Source organism: Marmota flaviventris, chromosome 4 (genome assembly GCF_047511675.1).
Source record: "Marmota flaviventris isolate mMarFla1 chromosome 4, mMarFla1.hap1, whole genome shotgun sequence".
NCBI lineage: Eukaryota > Metazoa > Chordata > Mammalia > Rodentia > Sciuridae > Marmota > Marmota flaviventris.
The window spans coordinates 102,019,784-102,043,448 of NC_092501.1; positions in this window are offsets into that span (position 1 = coordinate 102,019,784).

The following is a 23,665-nucleotide window of genomic DNA, read 5'->3' on the forward strand; positions in this document are numbered from 1 at the left end:
TAAAATTATCTCTCAATCTGAAGTAATGCCAAGCATGGTGGCACATGCCCGTATCCTCAAGACTCAGAAAGCTGAGGTGGGAAGATCTCTTGAGTTCAGAAATTCAATACCAGCCTGGGCAACAAAGTGAGAAATTGCCTCAATCATCATCATCATCATCATCATCTTAGGCAGTTAATTGCAAATTTCTGCATATACAAATGTCATCATCATAGCAATCATTAATCATCATTGAATAATGTACTTCACAAATGGATTGTAGGAACATGGGACAGAGCTGGCATATTAAAATTCCACCTCAGTGGGAAGGGTTTCCTGTTCTCCATCTTCCACCTATTCTCCTGTTTCTCGGGGGTGGGGGTGGGGGTGGGTGGGTGCAGATCTCCTATGCATACATGCCTTGGTTGGAAGGATAAGGTTCCAGGCTTATCATTACATAAACTGGCATTACCCATTACACCCTGTTAGCCTCCTTGCCTTCCCTCTGCAGTTCTAAATGACTGACAAGGTGTTTTCTGCTCAGCATTTATTCACCACAAATAAATTTATCATCTATTTTACAGAAAATAAAAACATATTTTATTTTTTACAGATTTTCAAGGAGCAGCTGGGTATTGTGGTGCACACTTGTAATTCCAGCAACTTGGAAGCCAAGGCAGGAGAATTGGAAGTTCGAGACCAGTCTCAGCAACTTAGCAGAATCCTCAGCACCCAAGGGAGATCTGTCTGAAAATAACAAACAAAAAGGGCTGGGGAAGTGGCATCCCTGGGTTCAATCCCCAGCAACCCCAAAAAGTAGCTCCATTTAGAACTTTTTATTTTAATTAGAACAGTTTCCACATTCATGGGTGACCAATATATGCTCAAACTGGATTTCATATGTTTCTTTCTAAGTTTTTTTTATTATAATGTAAGTATTACAGTATAGAAAAGCAAAATAATGGTGAATATGAAATAACTGAACTGTCTTTCTAATAGTAATTTGTTTTCTTATCTCAATCTTCGTCTTTTCTCAAATTGCAAAAGATTGATCTGTGGTAACTTTATATATATATAATAAAGAGAACAAAGTTAGATTTTTTAATAGATTGATCTTTTAATTATAAGCAAACGTAAATATAACCATGTTTCCTTGTCAACAATTATTCATCTGCTTCCCTTTAGTGGTACAATCTCTGTTCAAGGTTGTGCTGTAACTTACTTATTATGTGGGTCTACGAAAATGCGCCTCTCAGTCCCCTACTACATGGAGCACACTTGACTGATGGCTTCAACTGCTACTCTCTGGGTCCAGCCCCGAGTTGGAGCGAAGGCCACACTTCCCAGGGGCATTCCTGAGAGACAGAGGATTCCTTTGAGAGACAACTTTGGCTAGAGGACTCTATCAATCTTGCCAAAATTGCACTTCTAAGACTTTTCCCCCCCAACTCCCTTCCTTCCCTCCCTCATTTATTAAGGTGAGACCTGCATTGTGGTCTGATGGTTCTCCCTTCCCATTTTCTCTCACTTATATTTATTCCAATATATTTCTTTCATTACTAATCTTGGTTTTTGTTTTTCTGGATAATCTGGCAAACACAAACTAATTCCCTATTTTGGACATTTAGGTTTGTTTCAGGTTTTTTGGTTTGTAAGTAAATTGCATCACAATGAAATTTCTTATAAAATCTGATACATGGTCATTATTAATTAATCCCTTAGTATATAATCTTGGAGTATAATTGCTAGCTTCATGAAAAGTATATTTGAATATTTTATTGTTTCTTGATACACATTGGAAAACTACCTTCTAAAAGTTATTCCAATTTACATAACCAGAGCAAATTACTTCTTTTTCTTTTGAGGTATTTATACTTTATCTTAGTGACTTTTTAAGAGAGTTTTACATAGTAAACACAAGAAACTTAGGGAAATAATTTCAAATGTTAACAATTAATGATATAAATAGTCGACCCCTGGTTGAAAACTTTAAGAAATGAATTCCAAGCTGGGTGTGGTGGCAAAGATCTGTTATCCCAGCTGTTCTAGGGGAGGTTGAGGCAGGAAGATTATAAGTTCAAGGCCAATCTGGACAATTTAGCAAGACCCCATCTCAAAAAAAAAAAAAATCAAAAGGCCTGAGGATTTATTTTACAAATTAAAATCATAGAGTTCTTGCCTTGCATGCATGACACCCTGAGTTCAATCCCTAGCACTGCAAAAAAAAAAAAAAAAAGTGAATTCCACCTACTGCCATAACACTTAAACCTCCCCCACAGCTACAGATACACACAAACTCACAGTATCTAGAAAATATTGTACACGGCATTATTAAATGGAACAAAGCAAAATAGAAAAATGTGTCTTTTGGAAGAATTCCTATGGAGCCAATAATGTTGCTGGTAAATGCTCTTGGTGAGCAGCTAACAATCTGGCTAGAGATAGCAGAGGAATTTTGTGTGGGCATGTGCATTAGTTTACTTTCCAAAATAATCCCATCTGGATGCATGAGAAATGTTCTATCTGTTTCAGCTCATTAGGAGATGAGATTCAAGAAAACATGCTCATTGATTTAACATGCTGGATCCTCCAGAAATGAGTCATCGTTTCAATTTGCTCTACCAGGTTTAGAGATGGAAGATGACCCACAAGTGTTTTCTGAGTTGCCCATTAATTTACAGCTTAGAAAATCATAATATTTTATTGGCTGTCTCTAAATCAGGCATCCCAAACAATTGGAAACTTGGAGAGTGGTTGGTGGGGAAGGACTAGTTTCAAGCTCAACTCTAATTTGTTTTAATTGATTCTTTCAAGCTTTGGAGTCAAGGAGACATTTTTACTTATTTTCAACAAAGTGGCTGTGTAAAATGATATCCGATAGGACTCCCACTTTTCTACACTAAGCTTCAAGTCAAAACTAGGCCTCAAAAGTGCACTTTACTGAACTCTAAATAGTTTAGAATTTGCGCCATTTTCCCATGTAAACAATGTTTATTTTCCATTCATTTCTATAGACAACTGCTGTCCAACTACTGGATTCCCTAGTTAACAACAAAAATCCTACTAAGCCCATAATGGACTATATAGAAGTTGTGCAGGGTTACAAAAAAGGCATGGCTCCCCACCCTTAGGGTCTCCCTGGCTAGTGGAAAACAGAAATGAAAATGCCTGAAAACCATTTAGGTCCATTTAAAAGCTCCAAAGTATCAACTTACTTTTAAACGGCACTAATAGAGGGAGCTTAACATTTGCATTACTGACTTGAACAAAACAAAGGAAATGAAACCATGAGCCTATTAGAAGGGCCAAGGAAAGAGGCCGACTTTCAGAAGATTACATATTAATTTTCCCCCCAAATGCATCTTATTTTAACTTTTGATGTATCTCTTTGAAGCAATTTTCTATGAAGATTAGTGTGTTAGTATCTTTACAACCAAATCTTCCATTTTGACTCTGACATCTAGATCATTGACAATAAAAGGGTGTGTGTGTGTGTGTGTGTGTGTGTGGTCATTTTAATTGGCTAGAGTATTACTGCTAAGATTCTCTTCAGTACTGAGAAAAATGACACTGATGCATGAAATAAAGCAAGACTGTGTGCAGTCGCACAAGGTTGCATAAACATATACTTGTTTGCAATCAACCGAAACATTTATATTGAGATTTTTTAGGACCAAATGATTTGAAAGAATGCTTTCTGCATTTAACTTAAAATGGCAGAAACGTATCTGTTTTTATCAAAGCTCAAAGGAGTTGGTAAACTGCTACCAGGAAACCTGCTACCTGTTTGCCTCTTGAGTTTGCATTGGATGAGTTACTGTTCAGGTTCTGGCCTAAACTGTCCAATTGATACTTTCAGTGTGCAAAATTAAAGATCATCATAGTTAGTCCAAAATTGAGTACAATTTTAGAGGGAGGAAAAGCTCCTGTTTGTGGTGGCAGAATAATGGCCACTGAAATACGTTCCTGACCAAATCCCCAGAACCTGTGAAGATGTCCTATGACATGGCTGGTTGGAGAGGGAGTTAAAGTTACCATTTGACTGACCTTAAAATGAGGAGATTACCCTGGATTATCTGAGTGGTCCCAAAGTAATCACAAGTGTCCTTCACTAACAGAAGTGAGTCAGTTTTCAGGAGAAGGTACTGTGAGACTCAGCCATCAATTGCTGGTTTGAAAGATGGAGGTGGACCATGAGCCAAGCTAGAAGGGCTGGAAATTGGAGTCTCCCTTCAGGCCTTAAGAAGAAAATCCAGCCCTGACTATACTTTGATTTTAGCCCAGTGAAAGCTGCTTCAAACTTCCAACCTCCAGAACTGCAAGATAAATTTGTGTTGGTTGAGGTCACCAAAATTATGGTAATTTATTACATCTGCAATAAGAAGACACTGTGTAATTATTTCATTCTTTTGTAATTTTCCAGGGTGAAGATGTATGAATGTGTGTGCACATGTATGTATCTGTGTATTAAATGTGTACATACATATATAAATATACACGTGTACATTTATTTGGGGGATATACAACTATATGTGCCTTTGCAGTGCTTTTACAGCTGAGTTTTTCATTATAATGGCAAGCTTAACTCTAAATTCAGTTCTCATGGACAAGTCTTTTTAGGTGAGTATAACCCAGAAGTAGAATTACAAAATTACTTGGAGAAATCTCAAATCTTAAGAAGTAACTCGCTCATGTTATTTTTGAGGGGTGTTGTATGACTAGAGACTCATCTCTGGGAAAACAAAGGCGACCAGATCTTTCAGAACTACTCTTCTGCAGCCAACTGCCTGGTTTCCTGATTCAGCCACTTAGCAGGCATGTGAAGATGGTGCCTTACTTAAACCCTCTTGGCCTTATTCTGCTCATCTGTCAAGCACTAATAGCCCTGATACTTAATTTACATAATGATTATGAGGATTAAATGAGCTAATTCACTCACCATATAGAACAATGCCTAGCACAGTGAGCACGTAATAATATTGTTTGTTTGGCCTCTTTATCCGGGTAACTCTTTTGAAACATTAACTTCAATATATTTTATAAATAGCCTATGTTTTTAATAGATAAATTGCTTTAACGTGTTGATAAGAAGGCAGTGTCTTTTAACATGCATTTTCTCTTTCTTATAGAGCTTGTCACTATACCTTGCAAAAATTGTCACTCCATAAACAGCATCTAACTTGTTCCATCTAAACACTCTAAAATTCTTAGTAAAAATGTGACTTGTGACACTAATAGGGATAGGAATGTGTCCAGGTTTTCCAAAGTTATTAAAAGAAAAAAAAAAAACAGAGTTAGAAGCCCTACCCCAAACTCCAATGAACTCAACAAATTTAGAGAAGACATTCATTCCGTCCATTTTCCTAATTCTTACTTAAGAATTTCCTAATCAAACTATAAAGGTTTTTTTTCATATTTTATTTCTTCCACTATGATATTAATGCCTTAAGCTCTGCTAAAATATATTCCACAGTGTAGGAGTCTCACTGAAGGGATAAACTCACCTTTTGTGCCCACAGAGTGGCCTTTGAGAAATTAAGAAAAAAGTCAGATAAATATGAAAATACCACTTCTTTGAAAGACAGGGTTGAAGAACATGGCATGAGGTTTTGGCCACAATGAAGCTTTCTCCTAATTTAGATCTTAGGATGTTCTTAAGGAAAAAATTTGTAAATCAGACTTTGCTCAGCCAAGCGGCACAGCAAATCCTGATAGGCCTTTTGCTTGTCCAGTCTCAAGAAAGAAAATGGAGGGCCACACGTCTCCAAAATGAAACAGATAAAACCCAGGAAGGATAGCAAAGATCAAAAAGAGCTAAAAGACACTGGGCTCTGAGTTCTGTCCTGGGATACACTGGGCAAAATGAATGTCCCCCAGTGCATTTGCAATGGATGAGTGCCTGCCTGTTCCAGGCACCAGACATTCTCATATCCTCACAAGAACCCTACTAGGCACATCAATATTTATAGCAGCTCAATTCACAATAGCTAAACTATGGGCCAACCTAGATGCCCTTCAACAGATGAATGGATAGAGAAAATGGGGTATATATACACAATGGAATATTACTCAGCCTTAAAGTAGAATACAGTTATGGCATTTGCAGGTAAATGGATGGAGCTGGAGAATATCATGCTAAGCAAAGTAAGCCAAACCCAAAAAACCAAAGGCGGAATGTTTTCTCTGATAGGCAGATGCTGATCCATAGTGTGTGTGTGGTGGGGTTGGGGTGGGGTGGTAGGGAAGAATGAAGGAACTTTGGATTGTGCAGAGGGGAATGAGGGGGAGGGGAGGGAGTGTGGGAATGGGAAAGATGGTGGAATGTGATGGAGATTATTACCCTGTATACATGTATGATTACACTACCAGTGTGACTCTGCACCATTTTCAGCCAGAGGAAGGAGAAGTTGGCTTCAATTGTATCCAATGTATCAAAATGCATTCTGCTGTGATGTATAACTAATTAGAAAAAATTTTTAAAAAATAAAGAAAGAACCCTGCTAGAGGAACACTTTCATCCTTCCATCCATTTTTACAAATGAGGGCTGAGGCTTAGGCTTGTTAAACACTTGTCTAAGGTCTCTAGCTGTTACATACCAGAACCAGTATCTGAACCTCAACCCATTATATTCCAAAGCCATTTTCCTCTGCACCTTTGGAAACTATTTGCTAGTATGTTACATTTTTAAAAAGTGATAACATGGTAAGTTGCAAAAATGTTTGTCAAAGTAATGAATAACTATGAGAAGGTATAGGAAAAAGAGATGCTCAAATGTAAGATGCCACTATTAGAAAGAGGAAATAATGTAATAAGTCAGGTGAGAATTTTGCATTTTTTGAAGATGTGTACTGCCAGGAAGATTAATTTGATGGATAGAGAAATATATAATTCTGTATGATATACTTCAGAATTCATGTGACTCCCAATTAACTCAAGGTTATAAAATATAAGACTCACATGTTCACTGAGCTTCATCCAGGCAAGCAATAGAATATGTATTTCAGCATCTTAAATGAAATTAACAAATGATAATGATACTTATCTCTGGGGGTATTAGAAACTAATAACATTGCTTATTCATGTAAATGCTAAATGCTACATTTCTACTTAATACTTTCCATTAATCCTACCTTATGACACTGTATTCCACAGGTTAATTATATAGCATGGTTATTTCCTTATTACCAGTTTTACTTGTCTTTAATTGGGTCTTCTTTTGTTTGAAATAGGCCTAATCACCCTCATTAAATTCATTGGCTCCTTTAATTATTTTAGTTAACCATTAAATCTAGCGAATTATCAATTCCATGATCTCCCCTGTGCTTTATTCCATCTTGGATGCTGCGTTACTCCAGTAGAGTTAGGATAGATTTTCACCAATTACGTGATATAAGAAAAATGTGGGTTTTCAGTTCCCTTCCCGGTAATCTGCCTTTCCTGCTGAGAGTCCTCTTTCTCCTCTGTCACCACCTCTGTCACAATGACCATCACCACCATCACCATCATCATCACCACTACCAGCACTACACCACCAAGTCCTCCATGCATATTTTTCTGGCATTTTGATCTGCTCTGTGGGTTGTGAGGTGTGACCATCCTCCCAGGCACAGACTGAGTGCTCACAAAGCAGACCTTGGTCTCTGTTCTGGAAGGAGCTTAACCCTTTCTAGCCTCATTCCCCACCTTTTTCTTCCAATTTCCTCCATTTGCAATGTCCAATTTGCCTTTCCTTTCTTGTCACCTGCTCCTCTCGCTTGACATTTTGAGTGGACTCTTCTACTTAGGAAGCTATCCTTTCCAAAACCCAAGAGCAAGAGCAGACACCAAACCCTTCAGGAAATGTTCAGGGTCTCTTCTCCTGAAGAGAGAAATTGTAATTTCTATCTCTTCTAAACCCCCTTATGTGCATGTCCTTTAAATTAATTATCCATCTGTCTTCATTCTAATATTTTTATGTCTTCCTCATTGTAGAGCTTAATAAATGTTTGTTGACGAAGTGAAAGAAAAAAACCAATGTATAGCATTGATCAGAGTTTAACTTGCAAGAGTTACATGTTCTTCTCCTCCACTAGAAAGGGAATAGAGGTGTCAATATGCCCATTTTAGTCTCCCAGCATTTATTTCTTACACAATAGACATTCAGAGAATGTCTCCTAAAATTCAAAATAAAGGAAGCAGTATTCTAAACGAAATTAAGGAAATTATTGCTAAGAAAAGGGAGAGGTATGAGAATATATTACAGCAGCAATGTTAAAGGATAGATATGGTTATAGACTGTAACAGACCCATTGTCCTGAACTGTTCACCTCAACCTAAGATTCTGAACTATATTAAGAAAAAATGAAGTGTCCCTGTGGCTGTGGAGGGGAGATTAATAAGCCTCGATTCTGAGAAGTATGAGAAGGTCATCTCTTCACTCCCCATTTAGTGACACTGTAAATTGGTGAGAGACACAGCAAGAGAACTTCTTTCACCATCATTTTCTCACTTGTTCTCTGTGACTAAGGCCTAAAGTCCTGACAGGGCAACAGGGTGGAAACTGCTTGCCTTCTTATTGGCACAGTTAGTGGCCATGCAGAAGTCAGTTTTGGTTTTTGTTTGTTTGCTTTTTGGTACTGGGAATTTAACCCAGGGGCACTGTACCACTGAGCCACATCCCCAGCCCTTTTTATGTTTTTCGAGACAGGGTTTCGCTAAGTTGCTCAGGGCCTCACTAAGTTGCTGAGGCTGGCTTTGAACTCACAATCCTCCCACTTCAGCCTGAGCTGCTGGGATTATAAGCGTGCACCACCGAGCCTAGCTCAGAAGTCAGTTCCTGATGGTCCTGGTGACTTTTTTCTTTTGGTTGACTTAGATTTCTTTTCTTTTTATTCTTTTATTTGTGTAAGCATTAAAAGAGATCTAATTTATTCCTGTTCTTTTAAAGTGATGAAACCAAAATGAAAATAATTTTAAAATTTTAAACAAAATGAAAACCCCCAATAAAAAATCCTCATGAAGACATTTTGTGCTCCCTGTTTGCCTTTTACAATCTACCTACCCCTTAGAATTTGAACAAAATGCTACCTCTTCCAAGAATCTTTCTTCATCATTCTAAATATAACTAGTGATCCCTCCCCCTATACCCCTATGAATAGCACAGATTTTTCTCTGTTGATACATATCATATACTATTTAATGGATCTCTCATGATCCTATTCAGTCAAATGTTCCTTGAGAGCAAGAACCATGTCTCATTTATCTCTGTATACCATAATGCCTTGCAATTTTTCATTTAGTTATTTTCTTGACCATAATAAAATAGATGTTCATTTTTGAAAACTGAGAAAGTAGAATGTTTAAAAGGAAAACTTAATCACCCCATAACTTCAGAGACAGTCACTGCTAATATACTAAAGTGTGTATTTCAAGTTCTTTATTCTTTTTGTTCATCAATATGACCTCATTTCCTGTGTGGCATTAGAAAGCTTACTCTCCTGGTGCCTTTCAGTGGCCTCTATTATTATGTGGGGGAAGAGGGGGATATATCACATGATGCAAACAACTTTAGTTTTAAAGTCTTAAAATCTCAATTGGAAGTATGGCTCTGGTGCTTTCTAAAAGTTACCCCATTTCTTGAAGTCTCAGTTTCATCATCTGGAAAGAAAAATCATCTACCCCATAAAACTATCAGAAATATTTGAGGATAAGAAGATAAATAGATTGACAGATGGATGGCCATTGTCTAGAACAATATTTAGCATTCCAGAAAAAAAAAATAAAGAAACAATGTCTTCAACTTTGTCAGTAACCTTAATTGGAATGGATCCATATTTACCAAGTTTAGAACATAAAGTAGTTTGAGAGCTTAGACAAAGAGTAATACTAGTATGTATACCAAAGGTCTAAGGCAATTGTGTTAATATTAAATAAATAAAAGATCAGGGCAGTAAATATTTATAGCAAATACAAGCCATGGAACACTCTTTGTGTCTTTGGAGTGAACAATGACTCATGCGTTGCTACATGTTCAGACAAAGTGGAGCTGAGGAAGAAATCACCATTTTTCCAGTTACTCAGTAAAGCTTTGGGGAAGAGGTGAATATGGGGGGGTGGAAGGGGCCTAGTCCAGCTAAGGAGAGGTTGCGCTTCCAGGAATAGGGCTTAAGGACTGAAAGAGGAAGAGGACTTGATTAACTCATCTGAAAAGAGGGACTAGAATATACAAAGAAAAGGAAGAAACACCTGGGATTCTTTTTCCTGGTGTGGGCTTGCACAATCTCTCTGAGACTCATTCTATCATTTCCTCATCCATTCATCCATTCATCTATTCAGTCACTTAGCAAATATTTAATTAGGAGCTATGAGCTGGGCAACAAGTTCTGAGAAGACTGTGGAACCCACGCCATGGTGGGGTAGACAATCTCTTTAGTGTGTAACTATGAAAGAATACATTTGTTTTGTAAGAAAATGCTCGGCTCACTCCTTTGTTTAATGAGGGATTTGACTAGACAGTTACGTATCTCTTCCATCTCCAAAACTCTGCTTCTGAGTGACAAAACTCACTTTGCAATTTAGCAAAGGTCATCAAACATGGATCATCACCCATTTCCAGCTTTCGGAATGTCTGACCTCCCTGAAGAGCTGTCCTGTGCATGTACTTGTGCATACACTTGTCCCCACAGGCCTGCAGACCTCGTCACACACACATAAGACTGGGAGTGGCGCTAAGTGCTCAGGGAAAGGTGGACATTAGAAAATGACCTGGGGAAATTATCATGGATTAAAATCACACGTTAAGGTCAACATACAAACAATTACATCAAGTATTTGCCCTTAATTAATGTGAAAAAATACTAAGATATTACCCCTTTAGAGACTAAATATTTGATCGATTTCTGTCCCATGGTCGATTTCCTTTTAAATCTATGAAATAAAGAAATTTCCCCACGTTTCAAATGTGAACACAAAGCAACTATGTTTTTTTTAATTATTATTATTAGAAAACAACTCAGAACTGCTCAATGCTAAAGCTGCAAGTGTCTTTCCCCCTTCTAGTGTTTTGAGTCAGTCATTTCAGATGTATTAGTCACATTCCTTAAGGCTGAACCTCATTTTATTAATTTCTGAAAATGTCTCCTCATATAAGGATATCTGGAGCCCTGCGAGAGCGTTAGAACAAGATCAGTCTGTTCTCAACGTGACAAATTATACGGTTTCTATGTGAACATTGCCCTCTTCATTCAGAGTCAGAAAGCATGAGCGCAGAGATGACTCACAGATTCCCGACAGTGGTGGAACAAGTTCACTTCTTTCTACAGCCCCTGAAGTCCCATCAAAGACAAACCTGATTCTTCCCAAGTACAAGGGACTTGTAGAAGATTGCATCCTAGATATGGGAGATATTCTTAACCTCAGTATAACTAACAATGGAACTGGATGAGTCGAAACCAGAAATGAAGCAGAGAAAGCCTTTTTGTGAACCACCGTGTTGCCTCAGACAAGTCAATATTTGAACTTTCTACATGGACGCGGGTTGGTAATGTTAATTTCACTAAGAAACACCAACCTCTTGATATGCTTCCATAACTATGGAGAGACATACCAAATCACAGAGGAAGTCAGAAAGAGACCCATCAATAGCATACCAGTGTCTGAAGCCTTCTGGGAAGCCCATATATTGACCTGTATTTCTCTTATGGGTTGAAATATTGTCATTTTCCTCAGTAGCCTCAAATTCTAAAACTATACTATGTACACTTCTTATTTCTAAAGACCATGGGTGTCCAAACCATGGTCCACATAGTGAAATATTTGCAGTTGTAGAGTGAGGACTTAGAGTCATAGAAAGAAAATGACTTTAAAGTCCAATAGAATTATGTGTAACAGGCTGTAAAATCCAACAGAATTATCAGTGGCAGAGCACCTGCCTAGCATGTGTAAGGCACTGGTTCAATCCTCAGCACAATTAATTATAAATTAATAGATATTGTGTGTCCATCTACAACTAAAAAAAAGGGGGAAAAGAATTATGTATGAACCCTAGCATATAAATAATTTATTTTCCTCTACCTAAGTTTCTGCATCTACTAAGGAAAAAAAAAAGATAATGAGATCTATCTTCAGAGGTTTGTGAAGATTTTTTTAAATACAGTTAAAGTGCCCCTCTACGTGTTAGTTACCATCCTCATCCCTTCTTAAAATATATGAATTTTCACCCACAAAGTAGATTGAATAAGGGCATACTTAACATTTTTCAAAAAAAATTTTTTAATTGGCAAAAAAAAACACACCAAAGGACTAACAAAAGTTTCGAAAGATTGGTATAAAAAGTTACCAAACTATACTCATCAGCTTAAGCCAGGGATCATCCTATAGTGAACATCCCCCAACTCTGCCCTGAGCTGGGCCATGCTCAATTCTGTTGCAAACTCACCCTCTTGGTAGTTGACACTGAGAGGAGGAGTTGCAACAGGATGAGCTTCTCCCATTCTCCCATAGTCTACTCCAGCCCACACCATCCTCCCCCACCTCTAGGCTTCACGAGGATGGAGGCAGAAGACAGCTTAGTAACAACAACAGTGTCATCTCTTCCAAATCCCTTCTGAAAAGAGGGAGTGTCTAAATGTAGAGGTAAACAAACAAGTTGCAGAACTGGGAGGAAACTGTAGAGCCATGAGAAGTACCAAGAGTGTGGGCTTTGGAGTCAGGTCGGCTCTCAGCCACTTACTTACTAGCTGAATACTATCGAGTTTTGGAGACACTCAGCCTCAGTTTCTTCATTGTCATATTGATTAATAATTCCTGCAGAGAGCGTTATTCTGAGGATGAAAACGTATGGTATATGTAAGACGACTTGGCTAGGTTCCCAGGACCTAGGCTGCCCTCGAGATGTTTGTTTTCTTCTAATGTGAAAATAAAATGTCCTCAGAATAAGATTTGCTGAATTGGAAGAAACAGAGAGGAAGATGGAAATGTGAAGCTCACCCACAGTAAAATAATTGAAGCAGTAGTAGTAGTTGTGGTGGTGGTGGTAGTGTACCAGCAGTAGAAGACAAAAGGCTGGGTGAGTAGCTAACCCACCAGCCTAATACTGATGCAGATTTAGAAACTGTGGAAAACCCCACATTTTCAATAGTATCATGAAAAGAAAATGAGAATTAGAGAAAAACAAAGAACTTTGTTCTTCATCAGGTTGATTTGTAACTTCATTGGTGCTATCCAAACCGAAATACCAAATTGGACCGATTCAGTTGACCCTTTATATACCAGGAACTTATCCAATGAATAAGCCAGGCACTGTTCTAAGTCATGGAGATCCAACAGTGAACAAAAAAGAAAAGTTCCCAGTTCTCAGGAAGCTTGCATTTTTACTGGGGAGAGAGTGTGAATAAGAACAATATAAATAAGTCTCCTGGGCATAAGTGCTATTTAAAAAGACATTGCCGTGCAAGGGAAATGGAATCGGAGTAAGACTGGGGTGTGTCTTCATGGGGGTATGCCATGGGGAGACGGCACTCACAAAGCCCTTCAGATGTGAAAGTACCAGCTCAGGGATCATTCCAGGTGGAGGGAAGAGTTGGTCCAGAGGAAAGGGAGGGTGCTGGTTGGGAATTAGGAACACAGGGGCTAGGTAGGCTGAACCCAAATGTTTGAGTAGAGTTCAGAGAGAGCAGAAATGCCCATCAGGAAGAACTTTGCCAGTCTTTGCAGCCTATACACAGATCTCTATTTGATTCTGGAGGCTTTTGATTAGAGGAGTGTTGTGGCCTGACAGATTTTAAAGGCTCCCTCTGATGCTGGTCATTGTACTGAGAAGATTGTGGGGCAGGTGGGAGAGCTGATACAAGGACCCCGGTTAAGAGATCACTGCATTCAGGAGTGATGGAGGCTGAACCAGAAGCAGCAGTTAGAGATGGTGGGAAGTGGTCAGATGCTAGATGGTGCAACAGGAGAACTGAATGAATTCACCATTGGATTGATTGTGGATATAGAAAAAAAGAGAGAAGCCAAGAAAGACCCCCAGATATTTATTTGACCTGAACAAATGGAAGAATAGCATTTCCCTTTATTAAGACAAGGAAGACTACAGGAGGAAGAGTTAGAGATTGGCGGCAGGGAATAAAAACATTCAGATGCAGACAGGTCAAATTGGAGGTGACTGTTGGCCATCTACCTGGAGATGACTAGAAAACATCACTGATAGGTGTATATCATACATATAAATCTTGTGCGTGCATGCATGTTAACAAAGTTACTCAGTTTTCTAATATCATAGAATGATTTTCCCCTAATTTTAAATGTACTTTGAGAACACTATTTAAAAACTTTATAATATTCCCTTGGTATATTTTAATATTCATCTACTTTCATGCATTAGTTTCACATTTATTATTATTATATAATGCCTCAATAAAAATCTTTGACAGCTTCAATGATTATTTCCTTAAGGGACACATCCTATTTTAGGGTCAAATAGTGTGAAATCTTTTAAAACTCTTGAAACATATTGAGTTGCACTCCCAAAAGATTCATTCACTCTTAGATTCTGAGAGTACCCATCTGTTTGACTGTATTTTTTCCAATATAGAAGATTATAATTTTCAGTAGCTTTTTCTAATTATATAGGTTAAAATGATCTATCAGTGTTTAATTTCCAGCACTCTATTTTTTTGGGAATTTAAACTTCTCTTTATAAGTTCACATGTCCTTTGGATTTTTTTTCATAAATGAGACACTCATACCCTTGGAATTAAACACTTTTTCAAAGCTAACACTGAAATAATGATGACTATAATAATAGTCGCTAATATGAGTTTTATATGCAAAGACTTGCACTAAGCAATTGACATATATTAATCTTCACAGCCTTATTATTAACACTCAGTATACAGATGAGAAAATTTGGGATTAAAAATTGAGGTGATCTGCTTCAAGTTATACAACTAGTCAGTATTGTGCCAAGATCTGAACACAACCTGACTCCAAAGCCCACCCAAAGAATCATAGCCAGCTAATTTGAGAAGACCAGTTCAGAGAGACCTTAGAAAAGTTTGAAACATAAGATCTGAGTTTACTCAGGTAAAGAATTTACTAGGACAAATACACCCTGTTCAGCAATGGGATTTAAGCCATTCCACTACTCTACCTGATTGAATATCTATGGGGAGTGAAGGTTCACAAAAGATGCTGGGGAGATTTGACAGGGGCCACTTGACAACCTCATTTCTAGAATGGGAACTGAGCCGCTACTCCAAATAAGGAAAGTCCTACTAGCTTTGTATTGACCTGAATTATATGTAAACTCTAATTCCTATACTTTAAGAAGTGATGGAAGAAAAAGAAAAAAAAAAGAGTGCCTAAAAAGATGGTTTTGAAGGATAATTTCCTGATAGTAGATGCTTCCCAGAAATAAATAATGCTTAGAATTAGACTTTAATTTTTTTCCCCTTAATGTCCCAAAATATTTTTAGAAAGAACAGCAAGGTGCCCTACCTCCTTTCCTACAACCAGCCCCTGAACCTCCCTGGTTGCACCTTCCTTGGCATGTTTTTATTTTCCAGAATCTGTAGTGAGCTGTAAGCCTGCCCAGGGCAGCTGTAGCTTCATTAAGATGAGGCTGGCACTGTAGGATCAAAGTTTTGCTCCAGTAAGTAGGAGGTTGTGCCTATGGCAGTGAATCAGGAGCAGCTCCTCACAGAAGAACAGACTGAGGAATTAAGTGAGGAACCCTGCTGGGTATACAAGGGCTTTGTCACACAGCCTTGGGAAGATCACATTTTCTCCAGGCCCTGGGCAGTGAGGGGCAGCCAAGACAGCTAGATCTACAGATCACCCAGAGGGAAAATGAGCCAGGAAACTTTATTGCTTAAGCAATGCATGCATGTACTATTGCCACACTCCTGTGTTGGCCATCAAAGCCTTTTGAAGACACACACAGCACCCTTGAAAAATGGAATGTGGTGAAAGCAAAGGAGCCTGAGGTCTCGCAGGACCCCGGAGATGGCCCTGAAGGCAGATCAGCAAGTCCTGAGGGATCCTGCTCTGAGGCTTAGGAAGAAAATAGGCATAAATGATGTCAGATGCTTCAAGGCCTGCTGGACTCGGGCCCCTTCTAAAGGTCAAAGGGACATGTGTCTTTAAAAGGCAACTGAGGCTCAATAAAACTGTTTTTAAAATCCTATTGGATCATAAATTTAGTAGAATACCAATAAAAAAAGAAAAATAAATTTTTGAGAATTAATATAACAATAATTCTCATAATAGGGCTGGGATGTGGTAGAACATGTGCTCAGCATGTGCAAAGCCCTGGGTTCAATCCCCAGCACCACAAAATTATCTAATAATACAAATTCTCATAATAAAAATAGTTACTACTTGATAAGCCTTACTATGTCCTAGACTTCATGTTAATCATTTCATATGGGCTACCTCCTTTAATACTAATAACTTTTGGGAGGGTGGATTCTTATCTCCATTTTACAGTACACACACACACACACGCACAAATTAATGTTCCCAAGAAGACATAAATAGTAAATGATAGACCTGAGAGGCAAATCCAGTTCTATCTGATGGCAAACAGCAGAGTTTAATTATTATGCTTTCTCCTGTGAGTTAGGCAAAAGAGTTTTGCTATGATTGTGATTTGCAGGTTACCTACAACATGCTACAAATACTTCAGCATCTACAGCTTTCTCACTCCTATCCTGCCTTACTCTCTTCGTCATATTTTCTTCTTGCCAAAGTTTTCCTATTTAGTAATTTATTATATCTATTTGGTAGTCCTTTTTAAAGCCTGTAGGGTGAAGATGAATAAATAAAATCAGCAAGTTGTCTTATATACATATGACTTTAAAGTCCAAAGATTTAACAAAGAAAAAAACAAAACAAAACACTGGGAGATGATGTTGATCAAGTTATGTTTTGTACATGTATATATATATATATATATATATATATATATATATATATATGGCATAATGAATCCAACTGTTATCCATAATTATAATGTGCCCATATACATTTTTAAGACAAATGCAAACTTAGCTCTGAAGTAAAATGCATCGGGCACTTAGTAACATATCCCACATTGCAGTATTGAGTAAAGATAGGAAGTAGAGCATATAGAATACCTAAAATGGTATTACTAATAGCCTAGAATTGATTCCTCTATTTTGAAATTCTGAAGGCATTAGATAGAACAATTTCTGTGAAAGCTCTTCAGTCAGCAAACGTGATTAAGACCTTTACAACCCATCTTATTCATAAGCACCCCTGAGAACGGAGTGCCCACTCACAATGATTAGTTAGTGGGTCAGCCTGAATCATAAGGAAGAATGCACCTGACTGAATCACCAATTCCACTTCCTGCAGCACCTGGTTTTTCTTGGCTGACTGACATTCACAAACTGCCCCAGCCAAAGCCCGTTTAGCTTGTGGTATCTGATAAGGTCAAAACTAGAGGTAGCAAGGTAGTGAGATTCACAAAGGTCCTTGTACAAGGGTCGGGAAATCCATTCCTATCTAGAAGGGATGCACATATATGCATACAGTTTTATGATATAACTCCCAAATCCCCTGTCATGGGGCACTGGAGAGCAATACAGGAAACTACTAGTCTATATCTAAGTGAGTACTGGGTTTATTACATTTCAAGAGTATTGACGTACAAAGTGTCTGATAAATGTGGTTATTGAACTTGTGAGTCATCAATCCCACCACTGATCTTGTATGAGAATTATCCTGCTTGCTAGACAGCCAAAAATCCTTTTGGCACCTCTTCCCCCAAAGTTTAACCAAGTCTCCTTGCTTCTACCCTTTTGACTAGAGAAACGGCTCTCATCTGGGTGAGCTGAGGAAGAAAACTTACTTGAATGAATATATTTTAAAATTGTAGTTTTGTAGCTGGAGGAAGATAAGAGAGAAGCCAACAGAGATAAGCCCCTACTTGTTTGCATTCACATTCACAATGACTGTCCCAGGATATGAAACCTATAGGTTCAGGTCCCTAATGGCAATGCTCCATTGGGTAGGTGAGCCATCTCTCGTGAATTGGCTTACACTAAGTCATCTCATAGAGACTGATCTATCAGTCATTTACAATAAGAAAGCCAGCCATCGGGAAGGTTGGCAGATCAACAAGCTTTCTTCCATCATTGAGTCCTGTGGAGAGGAAGTCATCTAGAGTTTGCTTTACGAGGCGCGTGGATGAAACCAGAACACAGGTCTAAGCCGATCTTCAATAGCAGGAGACACTCAGCCAATAGAGGAGAGTCTTGTCAACTCTCCTCTCATCACTGTGGCTTTTATGACTCGGCCTTTTCTGACTCCAGGGTTGATGAACCTTGTCATCAAAGCAGCTTCCTCCAAAAGAAGAAAGGAAACAATATTTGAGATTCGATATACTGAGTTGCAAAGACACAATCACACGTCAGTCGTCAGAGTACATTCACTGGAGTGTTTGTTGTTCCCAAATTCTCCAGTGGCCATAGATAGTTCATCATATCCATTGTGTAAGAATTTTCCAATTGAACATTAAGGAAAATTAATTTTTTAAAATCAAACATTTTATTTTCAAAATAAAACTGACATTAGCTTTCAATTTCAACCTTTTAAGATCCACATTCGCAAACTACAAAAAAGCAATTGACTAGATTGTATTCATTTCATACAAGACCATCTAATATATTTACTATATGATGAGTTATTATTTTAGACACACACACACACACAATAGCCACAAATTTACCCCACAACAATAGCCACAAATTTACCCACAAATGGAAAGTGGTGATTTTTATGTCCTTTGCTATTTAAGTTGACCCTAACAGTAAGGCTTTAAAAAAATTAAAATGCCTAATCTGGACTTTCCAAGGTGTTTACGAGTCTCTGGCTATGACACTCTAACTCTGCTTTAAAGGACAGATTTCCAAAAATCTGCCTCAGGTATAACAACTGCATTGCTAAATGGGCCCTACCTGATTGTGCTGTCTGCTCCTTTTCCTGCTTTGTGGACAAATTCTTATTTATGTAATCATGACATTTAAGTACTAGATGAGACCTAAAGAAATTCCAGTTAAGCCTTCTGCTTCAACCCAACACCACATCAGCTTACCTAGGCTTTACCTCTTCAATTCTTAAAGATTTCCTGGAGCAAAGACCCACAATTTCCCTCCCTCATAAGTTCTAGAGTTTAATCAAGAAGTTCTTTCTGGTGTGTGAGTATAAGCTTTCTTGTGGCAATTTAAGCCCATTTCTATTTCCGATCTCTATGGAAATAGAGAACAAATACTTAGTTCTTTAATAAATAACATTCCATAGACTTGAAAACACTTAAGTTATCGCTAATTGCTTTTTTTCCAAATTAAATTCCCCAAAGTCCTTTAACTTTTTTTTTTTTCATCGATTCTATTTCCCAACATTTTAATTATCTTAATTTCTCTCTGGGTGCTTAATAAATTTTGTAACTCCCATGTAAAATATAGATAGGTCCAACCATACTTAAAATATCTTAATTCTCCAGTCATGTCTCCAAATATTTTATCCTATCCTATCCTATATTTTATCCTATATTATTAAATTGTGACTACATCTAATATATTCACATTAGGAGGGTAAAGAAACAGTATGCCCTGGACCACCCTAATGGCTCTGTCTCCTGTTCAATTTTAGTTTGGGATTGCTGATACTCAGAACCTACATCTAATATTTCCCTTTACATTTAGGCTCTTAGCTTTTCTGAAGTAGAAATCATCAGGCCACCTAAAGCAGGGTGTTCCACCTTCAATCCAAATTCAAAATTCTTCCAAAGAGTCTAAAGTCATTGCTTCAGCCCTTGGTACCAATTCAATACTATGCCAAACACCAGGTCTTTTTTTCTATGGTCTCTCTGGAGGTTGAACACTCCCGTGAGCAGCTTTAACTTACAGAAGAGGTTCTCCTTACTCCTGTGTGGCTTCATACCAGGAGTGAAGTAAGTGATTTTAACAATTCAGTTGAGACAGAACCTCTACGTGAAAATTTATAAGTGTAAAGAGCAAAAAGATGCTGAGGAAGGACCCCCCCCCCAAAAAAAAAACCAAATAAAATAAAAGGAGATGTGATTTATGATATCCATCACCTGGGGTCATTATTGTTATTTTTCACGAAATTTCTGTAGGGATAATAGAATGAAGCTAAGGATTGGAGAAGCAGCATTTAGGAATTTGAGATAAGAACTACAATGAGGAAAAGGCTAAACTTCATTCATTTAAACCATGATTCCTCTAAGTAAGAACTCAACCACGTGTCCTTCATTCCTGTAGCTTGTATTTCATTCTTTAGTCACGTACTTAGATCTGCACAGCTTGGGGCAGAGGAGGACAGGCACTGGGGTCAGGTTCTGTTCAACTCCTGACTTTGCCGCTTTGAGTTCTGTGATAAACTTTTCTAATATCTGGGTCCTTTCTTTTTTTCTTTTTAAAATCTCTATCATATATACTTAATATGTATATATATAGAGAGAGAGAGAGAGAGCATTTATGTAAATTCTTCACAAATATTGATTCATCAACTCCTCATAACAACCTAGGGAGGCAGAAGTTATTAAAAGCCTCTGGTTAATGAAGATTCAAGGATAGTAAGTACATTGGCCAAGGTCACACACCTGGAAAAAGGAAGATTCAGGCTCTGGGCACAGGTGGCCTGGATTCAGGCTCTGCTTTCAACCGCCATTGCTGAGGTTGTCATTGGGAAGAGCAGAAATAACTTAAGTTGCCTGGAAAACACTAAATACTCAACACACAGCGGAGTTTGTTTGTGTGTGTGTGTGAAGGTGGTGGTAAGTATGACCCTAATGTCATTTTCCAAGGTGAAGAATGTGTGGATTTCCAAGGGGGTGTAGGAAGTGACATTGCTCATCAGTAGGTGGAGCTCTTTCCTCTAATTATGTATTTACCCCCCACATACCAACCACCACCGCCCCCACCACTGCATTGTGAGGTAGTGGGATAATGCTCCATATGTCAAATATTAAACTAAAACTCCATCCGCCTCCATCATAAAACTACATAAAAGGTCTATAACAACATTGGAAGTAATTGTGTTTTATCACACAGCATCTAGACAGAATCAATAGTCTAATAATGCTTACTTTGTGCTTCTTTTCAGTTGAATAAAGTTAAATATGTCTGTTATGTGAATATCTGTTGAAAATAAAAGAGCTATGCTGTGCCACACATGTAAGGGCTATTAAGACATTTAGCTTATATGGTCATAACAATTCATACTCAGTTCCTTGCCTGAGGAAAGCAGGTCTAGAAAAATCAGACACACCTATCAGATTAGAAGAGTGAGGCTGGAGAATCAGATGAAGTTAAATGAATGATTATTGTTGGGATATAGGAATTTTAAATCTTTCTCTAGTGCTTTCTTCGCTACAATATGCTGGCAATCACTGATCCTCCACCAGTAACTATTGCTTTCTTTTTTTCTTCTAGGTTGTACTGAAAATCTGTGTGGCTGTGTCAAGAGGCAGTGTCATTCGGAGATAAGAACACTGGATTCAAACTCTGTCTTTGTTTTTTATCAGCTATGTGAGCTGATAAATAACAGACAGTCTCATTTACTCTGACTGTGCTTTGGTTTTGTTTATTGGGAATACTGATTGGACCTGCTTAATAGTATAACTGAGGGACATAAATGACTTGATCCAGATAGAGTATTTGGATCTATTCCCAGCCCTTAGACAGAATGCAACAATTGTGAAAAGTTATTAGCTACTTTTTTCTCCCTGTTCTTCCTTTCTTGCTCCCTTCATCCCACAAACATTTATGCAGCACTCATGTGGAACAAGGAAGTCACTGAGGGAGACATTAGAAACACGAAGCCAAGATTTAAAGTTTGGCTTTCGTTTCCAGTTATGCTACTAGAAACAGAAAAGATCCAGCCACAGCTTCAGGGAACTCAACAGAAAGAAGTAAGGAGAACAGGTGAGCAGAGTCCACTGTCACCGATGCATTTGTGTTCTCTTTTCCCCAGGGGAAGAAGCCATTCATTCATTCAGCAAGTGCTTATCAAGCATGTATTCTGTTCAGTGCATAGTGTTAAATGCTAGGAAATTAAAAATAAAAGTGAGTCAGATATGGATTGCACTCTCTGACAACCAAAATCTAATTCAGAAAATAAGAAATGTAATAAGTAAATGACAGACAAAGAAAGTATGCATCATAAGGAAGGGGCGAAATTCTTTTATAGTACATTCACACTGTTAATATGGCAATCTCAACATTTATTGAATACAGAGTTATGGATGTAATAGGCTCGCATTTTGAAAACGTGTCAGTACATAGAAAATTATCAAGAAAGAAACTATTCAGGTGTAGTGGTGCATGCCTGTAATCCCAATGACTCAGAAGGCTGAGGCAGGAGGATCACAAGTTTGAGGCCAGCCTCAGCAACTTAGCAAGATTCTCTCTCAAAATAAAAAGTGAAAAGGGCAGTGATAGAGCACCCCTGGGTCCAATTCCAGTATTGGAAAAAGCAAAAGAAAGAGAGAGAGAGAAAGAAACTGTGAGTGGAATAATATGTATTCACATATCTTTATTTTCATATTTTCTTAGCAATTTTATTATAATATTTTATTAAGAGAAATCTTACTGAAGAAAAAAATTATTAAGTACCTTCCAATTTCCTGCTAGAAAGCTCAAATAGCCTATCTTTAGGTGGGGCAATTTAGTGGGGGGAAAAAACGGTGCAGATAGGAGACAGAGGTCTCATCCTTACACTTTTTTGAACTTGAATAATTCATTTAACCTCAGTTTGTTGTCTATAAGATGGGGATCATAATAACTATTGCTAAAACCTCAGGAATGCTAAAAAGATGTACTGAAATAATAAATAGGACTGCTGAATTATAAATTCTTCTGAAAGCAGGAGGCTGTATAACTAAAGCAATAGAGTAGATAATGCAGAAAAATGACTTTCAATATTGGTTAAAAAAAAAAAAAAGAGAGATCATTGCCCTGTGTAAGCACATATTCCACGTTAGCTAAACTTTGCCCAGGTAAGCACTTTGCATTCTTATTCCTGGATCCCTTCAGCACCTGGGACCATGTTTTGCATATGATAAAGATTCAGTTAATTTTATTGTTAGAATGGTTCCTAGAGTTTTAATAATCTTAAGGAGTTTTGGCAAATAAATTTTTAAATTTATTTATTATATTGAAGTCAATTTGAATCCCATTCCATTTATAATACTTATCAATTATCCATTCCATTCCCATATCTGAGCACTTATTAAGCACCACATTGCCATCCATACTTTTCTTCTAAAAACAGAACGTGACATATAGAAAACTACGTTATTCTAAATAGTTGTCACTTAAAGCAATGAAGTCAGTGACCTGAAAATTAAACTTGATTTAATCCCTGTTCTCTTTTCTCACTGACATTATGATTTTTTGGCAACTTTATGCTCCTTATGTGGTAGAAATTGCTTCCTGTTGTTTGGTTTTGTTGGTGGTGGGGGGGTTTTTTGGGGGGGTGGGGGGCGCGTACCTGGGATTGGACTCAGGGGCACTTGGCCACCAAGCCACATCCCCAGCCCTGTTTTTATTTTAGTTAGAGACAGGGTCTCACTGAGTTGCTTAGTGCCTCACTTTTGCTGAGACTGGCTTTGAACTCACGATCCTCCTGCCTAGGCCTCCAGAGCTGCTGGGATTACAG